Here is a 9,672-nt window from a genome sequence, read left to right on the forward strand (position 1 = left end):
ATGAATTGTATAGAATAATCTCTGGGTTCTAGCCATGCCTCCTTCTGCTTACTGCAAAACCTAATTCTGTCCTGGCTGGAACCAGAACACAATCATAGACTTTTGACAGTTTTTTGATTTTTTTTTTTTACAGCATACTATATACATATTAAATTCAGAAAAGGATACTATATATATAGTATACACTATATTATCCTCTGTGTATACTAGGGCATGCTATAGGTACAGAAAACGAAGGACAAATAATATTAATGATACACAAACTAAAAAAAAGCAAGTGATGCACAGCACAGTTAATCACAACCCATCCACTGATGCCCAGGCAGTTCCCAAGCAGCAAACCCCAGGCAGCTTTCCCCCCAGTTTATAAAATGAGGATGACATCATAGAGTATGGAATATCTCTTTGGCCAGCTTTGGTCAGCTGTTCTGGCTGTGTGTCCTCCCAGCTTCTTGTGCCCTCAAGTCTACTCACGACTGGGGTGCTGTGAGAAGCTGAAAAGTCCTCGACTTTGTGTAAACACTGCTTAGCAACAACTAAAACATTAGCATGTTACTAAAGTTCTTTCTTATCTTTAATAAAAAAAACAGCCCTGCAACAGCTAAAAAGAAAACTAACTTTATCCCAGTCCAAATCAGTAAAATGGAAAATTCTGACAGGGAGAATAATTTCACAAGTGTTTACAGACCAAAAAATTAATACATTCCTTTTAGTTACATGACTTGGGAATTTTATAAAGGAGGGAATTAATCTGGAATTTGGAATTCTTAACACTTTAGATATCTAGCCCAGATATTACCCAAATGACACTATAGATGCTCACATCTAGAAAGCAGAAGGTCACTAACCAAAGTAATCAAAAAGAACCATCTGCAAACTTAGTAAGCAGAGGAAATCAGATATATAACATCTGCAGAGAAAAATACTGTTTAAAGTCCCTCCTTTGCTTCAATGTCCTTGGAAGACAATCAAGCTGTGATAATTTATTCTCAATAAGTTCTCTGATTATTATGATACAAATACATGCTCTTTTTTTTGTTTTTGTGGTTTTTTTTTTGTTTGTGTTTTTTTTTTTTTTTTTTTTTTTTTTTTTTTGTTGTTGTTTTGTTTTTTTCTTTCTTTTTGGTTTACCTTAATAGAAGAGGAAACAATCTGAATGGGAAAAAAGGCCATTATGTTCTCTTAGGTTTATATGTCTCTCCAAGCTAAGGATAGTCTGGAAGTCAGGTCGTCTACCTCCTGAATTAATGGTTTAAGGTTTGACTGTGGTAAACTCCAGAAGATGTATTGGATTTAGTTTTGGTCCTGGGTAGATTTAATTTTTGAGTTTTCTTCAGAGATTGTCATCTCAAATTGAATCACAATTAATCAAGGAAGATTAATAATACTGTGCATGTACTTCTATCCCCTACAGGTAATTAAATGTTGGGAATGTTAAAAGATGAATAAGGAATGGCTGAAAGGACACATTTAATTACCTACCAGATTAAGGAGAAAAATTCTGGAAAGCAGGTAAAATGGATGAATGGATGGGACAGCAGTTTGTTAGCAGTCTGAATCAGATAGGAAAAGCTACAGGAAATAAAAAAGGTTCATTTTTTCCAAGCCTTACTCCACCCTGATGCTCTCAGCATATTTTGCCAGTTGGTTGCATAGGTATTTCTGACAAAGCAGCTCATTTTATTTAATCTTGTTGAGTTCTTCATATTGTGTTGATCACAGTTGAATTCAGCTGCCTGAATGAAACAGAACAAAATAACACAGGCAAGTAGATATTCAAGCAAAGTTCCATCTGGGAAGGTTTGAATGGAAAGGTGGGAGGCTAAGGTGCAGGGAAGGAGGGGGAGTTCCCCTGGCATTGAAAGTAAGAATTTTGAGAGAAAAAAACTGGCAATTTTTGAATATCATGTGGATTAGTAGTAGTTATGCAGGGACCATTGTATCTCTTTATAGCCATCAGTGAATGAAGTGTGTTAAGGTGGTGTTTCTATAGCAACTTCTTTCTGCTGCAGCCTACCAAGAGCTCCTAATGCATGTACACAAGGCAATTTTTAAAAACTTGTAACTGATCATTTCGGCACATTATTAGTGCCTCAAAGATTAAATGGTCAGAGACTTCAGACACTGAAGCAATTAAAGGGTGGGTGGTAGTTGAAATCAAATTTGCTCCAGTATTGCTCCTCAGTTCCCCTTAGTACATTTTATTGAGTTAGGGCAGAATCCATTCAAGAAAGTGTTAGGTAATTTAGGTTCCATGTGAGAAAATTGTGGAAAGTTAGAGAAGGGACCCTTGACCATTTTAACCTGGTGTCAGAAGTATTCCAGTGACCTATTTTAGGAGGTTTAGCCGGAAAAAAGAATTTCACTCAAAAGGATATTTAAACATGTATACCCTTTCCCAATGTTCATATCTTTAAATTTTTGGACTTGTGGATGCATATTTACCATAAACTTTCCAGTGAATCCATTTTGATCCCCTTATGGTGCTGTATTAAATGAAATGGGAGTTTGGTGAATACACTGGTCCATATGTGAGGCTATGGAAACTTATTTTACCTCAATCTATTTTCATTGTGAATTAGGGATGAAGAGAAAAACTCCCTCTCCATAGGATAGGTTTAAAAGGATCTTTTTTTTTCCATACTGATTTCATTGTGCGCTCCTCTCCCATGCTTTGTATTGGCTGTCTGTCAAGGTCATATGAACTGAATTTCAAATATTACTCATATCCTTTCCTCAATGGCTCATTAGAGGATTTTAAATAAAAGCTTTTATTACCACAAAGGCTGCAACAATGTCTGCATCTGTATGTGAGCAGGTGATCACTATTTCACAGAATTTAAGACAAGATATCACTATTATCTTTGTCAAGAGACCAAAACTCCTGGAAAATCAAATGAATACGTTTAGAAATTTTCCTATGGGAAAGATGACAAATATATGTTAAATATTTCTCTAGTAATACAAATGAAGTAGCAAAAAATTATAATTTCCTTCATTCACAGGATAACTGTTAAACTGGCACTGGAAGTCAAGTGAACACTTGCTTGAGATGAACATGTTATTACTTGGAATTCATCAGTTGATCTAGACAAAAATTGTTTATTATTCTGACTGTAAAATTGTCATGAGAATCCCAGGCTGGTATTCTTAGCCATAGGACTATATAAATCAAACAGGTTTTTGTACATCTTTATTTCCCCTCTGGGTTCTCTTCTGTAAACAGATATCCTACTTTTATTTAATAGACGTAAGATCATGGCTATTATCTCAATACTATCTTAAAGACAACTAATAATTTTTTTTTTTTTTTTCTGGGTGAATCTGCAGTAATTTCATGTACTCTCACATTTCAGTCTTTCTCTGCTTAAAATATTAGCTGTATGTAATCATATGAACAGCGAGAGACAGTATGATTTATCCTACAATTTCTGAGTAATAACTAGGAGAGATATAAAAGAATTTTGTGTTTTACGTTCATTTTTAACATAGTTTTTGGAAGCATTTCCATTTTATTTTTTGTGTAGATTACTTAAATGGAAGAATATACACAACCCTATAGAGGAACAACTAAAAAATGTCTGTTCCCAATGGGTTTTCAGCAAGTATTTATGTAAAATGAAATAAAACTATTATTGGTAAGTGACTATAATTTATAATTAGAATTTCATCTAAGGCCCTGTATGAAAATGCTGCAGTGCAGAGTCCAGTTGTCAATCCATTTTGATTTTCTGTTATAATTTCTTTTTATAAAGGTGAGTACATATTTGTTTCACATTTTCTTTGCTCCCTCTACTCTAGTGTTGACAAAATGGAAACTCTGAAAGTTTCCAATTCGATTTCAGTTTTTCGTCACATATAGGATCCAGAAATAGAATCTTGATGGAAACAGGATAAAGGCATTTATGAAAATGAGTTTTAATAATATGCATGCAAACATTTATATGAATGATTATATGCATGATTAACCATATAATTGGCTCCACAGAACCTGTTTTTACCAACGCTCAATCAGCCAAGTCTTCAACTTTGGTCTTGTACATGTCTGTAATATTAGGATCAATACAATATATATCATGTAATAATTCCTGACATATACAATGTCCTTTTCTAAAACGAAATACTTCAAGTGTTGGAAGTATATTTAAGGAACTAGATTCTAAGCCTAGTGCTATTATATTTTGTTTTAATTTGATATAAAGAGGCTGGAATCTAAAACCTCAGTGCTCAGAAGCCTCTAATTTATTTTTTCAAGAAATCCAATGGAGCAGAGATTAAACTACTGGAATGTGTCTCCATGGAATTAATCTAGCAGAGATTAGATGATCTAGCAAACAGTGGAGTTGATTCTTTTTAAGTCAAAAAAGGGTTGGCAGCAGTATCAGAAATGTGATTGTTTAAGTGATCTTGAAGCTTTTGGAAACTTCCTGCACATTATATTTAATGGGAGGTAATTTACTCTCTTTATAGGAAATAGAATGTTGATTTTTTTCCATTTGACTGAAAACATTTCCTCTTATCTAGCATAAACATGCAAGATAAAAGTGCAGATGATATTTTAAATAATTTTTTATAAATATTTAACTTTGCATCAATTATTGTTAAGCTTAAGGCCACATTCATTTACTAAGAGGAAGGGAAATAAATGAAGAGTGGGAAGCTCAACTGGTGCTTTTTTCATGACTAGATCTCATCTTTGCATGTAGGGAAAAAAAAAAAAGGAAACATATCCTCTCTGCCGTCTTAGATTCCTTAGTTCAATGATTGATATGTTCATCTAAATGTTATTTCTTTGTATGAAAGAACTGGTATCCTCTACACACAAAAGTGTGAGAGAGCCCTTGATGCTCTTAAGCCATGACATGTCCATGCAACAACCATCCTGCCCTTTGTGCAGATGTCTTACTAAGGATGTACTCTTCATCTTTCCCCTCAAGAAACACAGACTCCCATCCTAATGGTGACTGCATTACAGCAGTGGATGATAACCACATCTGCATGGTTGCTGGCTCTCCTCCCAAGTAACATAAGTTTTCAAGAGAAGGACATACAAATTTAGCATGTTAACAAGCTCTGCTCTTCCAGAGGCAAAGTCATGTCAGAGGCTAGATATCTGAGAAAACAAACAAACAAACAAGGCAGTGAACATTTTATCCAAGCAATCCTATACCTCAGTGGTATGCTTAGACTTTACCTTCACATTTTATTGCTTGCTTTCAATGCTGAGAAAACTGATTCTTTTCCCTTGACAAACTCAAACTATGTCCAGCTGCACAGAAAGAATTCAATTTCCCTGCCAAGATGCCCAAGAAAGTGTGTTTAATATTTCCAAGAGAATTAAGTGATCATAATGGATAAGTAAGGAGACATTTGTTCTCTTTTGTGTTTCATCGTTCCCAGCGATGTATGTGAAATTAAACTTAGTAAATACTTCTTTCATAAATTTAGCTTCAGGTTTTTTCTCTGCACAAGTAAGCACTGCTAAGCTTGAAGTTTAGAGACTCAGGACTAACTCACCTTAGTCTGCAAAAGCTATTTGAATTTATTTAGACAAAAAAAAAAGTGAATAAGTAAAAAACAATGTGATAGTCTCAAAATAAAGCAAAAATACAAAAGTCTTCCTAAAATCAAACTAAAAAACAAAACCAGAAGAATATGACAGAAGTTCAAGACACTAATCAGGCTATGAGAAGCTCTTCATTCACTCCTCAGCTTCCCAACAAATTTTCTTGAATATTTTCAATAATCTCCCTTCTGCAGTCCTGAACTATACAAAATAGATAACACTTGCATTTGCTCCATTACTTAAGCCCTAATCTTCATGGTGCAGGAACCACTCATACTGTGTGGATGCACAATGCATAGCATACTGATCTGTGTGACATACTAATCACATTTGTATCATTTTATGTACTATAAAATTTCTTTAGCTATGTTGCTGAGCTGCAAACAGCTACGTTTGCTTAAAAGCCAATGTTGCACACACCAATGAGCAAAGTTTCAGAAGTTGTTATCCAACTTAGGCATTTTAGTCTAGCATGCTGTTATTTAAGATTGTGTCAGCACTTCTCTTATTTTTCACCAATCCATAATTAGCTTGTACAAAATTCACTAGGGACTACATTTTAGGGTAGAAGATCTTTTATGCGAAATTGCTTACCAGCATGGAAATAAATAGCTTAGTTGAAGGATTACTATAATGTAACAGGAAATTTATTTATGTTCTTATTTGTCCTTGTAAAATAGAGATCTTTTATTTAGCCTATCTCAGTGAAGGATGAGCAGATGACAAAGAGTACTGTCAGTTTCTGAATCCATCTCCTATATTTTCTTTGCAAAATTCATTCCTTTTGTCTTGCATGCTGATTACCCTTTTGGCTAGTTAGGATAACGTTGCGATTCTGCAAAAGGATAATCAAAACCAGTTTACTATTTTTAGTCCTTACTGATCTTCCAGTCTTACTTTTTTTTAAGTTCTCTTCTTTAATTTTATGTCTTGTTGTAATCTCAACCTTTATCAAGGTCCTTACCCTGGTGAGCTTAAATTTTTCAAATGGCTTATCTTCCCACAAGGATGAAGTTCACATTTCATAATTAGGCACCTTCACACTCAATAAGCCTTTATTTTTCCCGGTAACCACTAGAAATAAATAGGCACCTCTAGAGGGTGACAGATTCCACTCATGGGCAATACTTTTCACTATTATTCACTTCAGAAATATAATGGGTATTGTTACTTACTTGCATCTGTCCACAAGAAGTATTAATAGACATTTTGCATTTCTTTCTTGATGGGTACCACATGTTAAAGAAGCTATATAAATAATGGAGCAAGTATTATGTCAAAGTTTGTTTGTTAACAAAGGACCATGACTTCCATGGATCACTCTGAAAATAATGTGGTTTGTATAGATAAGCTATTAAAGATTTTTACAAGTACTTCAAGACTCATATACTGGTTTGCCAGTGCCTGAACTGGCTTTTCATCACACTTGGGAAATTGATCAAAACATTGCTAAATACTAAAAATATACTTGCAGGGGACATTCCATAATTCTGTTGAAAATGTGAGAATGGACAGTGATTGTAAAAGAAAAATGTTAACTGAACATAAGAGTGAAGTGCTCACATCACATTTTACTAATGGCCTGTCTCAGCTGACATGATAATTCTGGTCAGTTAGGTTAGGGTCTAATCTGTTAAGCAATGTTAGAAACTGTTAAATGCATAGTTGTAGCCTTAAATAAATATTTACTTATTATTCTGATCTATGACATACAACTGGTACATAGAAATAGAGCGATGTCTCAGAATGTCAACTTTGTTATAACACATTCAGAGAAAAACTAAGCAGTAGATTGCAAATAGAAATTTCCTTTAGGAAATGCTGTGAAAATGTGAAATAGTTTCTTCAGAGTTAATTGATAAATCTTTATTTTTCCCCATTTCCCTTAGAGTAAAATCTGCTTGTAGGAATTATTTTTACCTTTATACTCAAGAGTTAATGGACAAAATATAGGAATGGTCTCAAGAAAGGAAAACAAAACTGGACTTTTCAAAGGTAAGAATCATAATGCTTTTCCAGTAATTCGTTAATTCATACCTTCATATTGGCCCAAGACATCTTCAAAGTGCCCAGTGTCAGAAAAAGCTGAATGCATTTTTCTTCCTAATTTCTTGAGTTGTATGAGCAGAACATTCTCTTGAGACTGAAAAAAAGAAAAGAGAGTTTGAACTAAAAATACACTTTTTGAATTAGTAGTTTAAGTACACAGCTGACAGAAGGTGAGAATAAGCAGTTCTATCAACATATCTGATTTTTAAAGAGACATTTGAGAATGTCAATGTTACCTAACACTTCTTTCTTCATTCTACACTTAAGTTCTGGAGAAAAGGCATTTTTAATATTTCTCCTGCCAGTACTCCGCACTGGGTATTATACGGTGCTATGTGGTGCTATATGGTTCTTGCAACTCAGATTGTCTTTCTGAGGGATTTCTTCTGCCATGAAGCACAAACAATTTAAACATTAACTCAGTCATAAGACTGAGATGTAGCACAGTTGAAGAGTGAATCCTCATTCTATAATTTTTTCTTAGAGTAGGGTAATCCGTACTCTGGAGATCTGGGCAGTTGTGGTGGTGTTACTTATAAAACTTGTTAGTATTTACAAGTGTTTACAGGTGAATTTATGGTGAATTTCAAATTATTGTTTGTGGTTAAAGTAGCCAGCATGATAATCTGTGGGGTTTTTTTTTTATTTTTTCTTCCAGTAGCAAAACAAAGAAAACAACTTGCTAGTTTTACACTACATCTGTTTGTCTCAAATTAAGGTTTCAGTTGTAAAACAGCCTACTCGTTCTCAGAGAGATTCCTGCTGTGGGCAGGCAGGAAAGAGAACTTGATGAGTTGAAGCCAAGTTGCTGTTAATTTGCTCAAAGATGCAGAGATAAACTGTGGTTCAAACATTCAAGTTCTTTTCAAGTGAATATTTCATCACAAAATATATGACCTTTAAAAATACTATTGAAATATTGTCCCTTTATAAGTAGAAATAACTATATGCTATATTTATGTGATCATTAGTCCTTTTACCACACATTTCAAATGCTTCAAGGTGCTCTCATGCTGTTTACTTCATCTGTTCAGACAGTGGATGATATATGAGATTCTTAAAACTAAAATTGGTGTAATGTCTGATGTTTTTTCCCTGAAAGAAATGTGGTTTTATGGAACTATTATCCGAATTGATTCAACAAATATTAAATTTTATTTAAATTCCTTAACCAAATATAAATTACAAGGCTAAAGAATGAGACTGTGTTTGTTTTCAGCAGTACTACACCAAAGCAGGATTATAACCATGTCAGAAAAGGGGGAAAATTTCCTGCGAAGATAGGTTTCACTGGTCTTTTCTGTCCCATTGTTAATCATGTGTGCCACTAATATGGAAGTTTTAAATTTTTCCATCTTAGAACCTTCAGAGAGTTATTTCCCCTTCTCATGTCCAGATCCCTCTCAAGAAGTCAAAAGGTCCCAGGCATCATGCTTGTATTCTTGCTTCATGTCTTTCAGTGCCTCAGACTTGCTGGACATGTACAGGGCTACTTTCTTGGAGGCACAGAGCTGGCTTGACACACTCAGTGCCAGATCAGCTGTGTGTTGATAGTGCCTTGTGGACTTAAAAATCAGACTGGACGTTAGTTGCACTTGCCTGGTCCATGTATGGCTTTCTGGGCCTGTCCTGCAAGTGACACAAGTGACAGTGTCCCTGCCAACCCATTGCTGTGACTGGATTACATCTCTTGTGGATCTGCTCATGGTCCTGGAGATACTTTACTGTTTTGAACGCTTCTTCAGATAAATAAAATCATGCCCTGTATTTTAATTTCATAACATTTGGATCAAATTCTTCCATTTTTTTTTTCATGCTGACTTAGTGAAAAGAAAGGAAAAAAAAAAAAAAGAAGATACTTATACAAGCACATCTGTTTTGATCAGCTGTACTTAGTTTAATAAAAGATGCTGATTTTGGTTTACCGATTAGTTAGATAAGCAAAATCAATAAGTTAATTTTTAAATTTAATTTTAAATGCTACATAAGGGGAATATTGTAGGCAGATTTATATACTCTCAATTTATACGTTTCAATTACTGATGAAAAGGAGCTTA

General features: G+C 34.4%; 1 long non-coding RNA gene across 1 annotated transcript; it reads left to right on the plus strand.

Annotated features, from left to right (window-relative positions):
• The first annotated feature begins 454 nt into the window (after positions 1-454).
• On the plus strand, positions 455-9,344 carry LOC128784908 (uncharacterized). Its single transcript, XR_008429674.1, has 4 exons — positions 455-515; positions 1,415-1,512; positions 7,456-7,561; positions 9,076-9,344. It is a non-coding gene; the product is annotated as an uncharacterized LOC128784908 (long non-coding RNA).
• The last annotated feature ends 328 nt before the right edge of the window (positions 9,345-9,672 follow it).

This window comes from Vidua chalybeata, chromosome 3, assembly GCF_026979565.1.
Source record: "Vidua chalybeata isolate OUT-0048 chromosome 3, bVidCha1 merged haplotype, whole genome shotgun sequence".
Classification (NCBI taxonomy): Eukaryota; Metazoa; Chordata; class Aves; order Passeriformes; family Viduidae; genus Vidua; species Vidua chalybeata.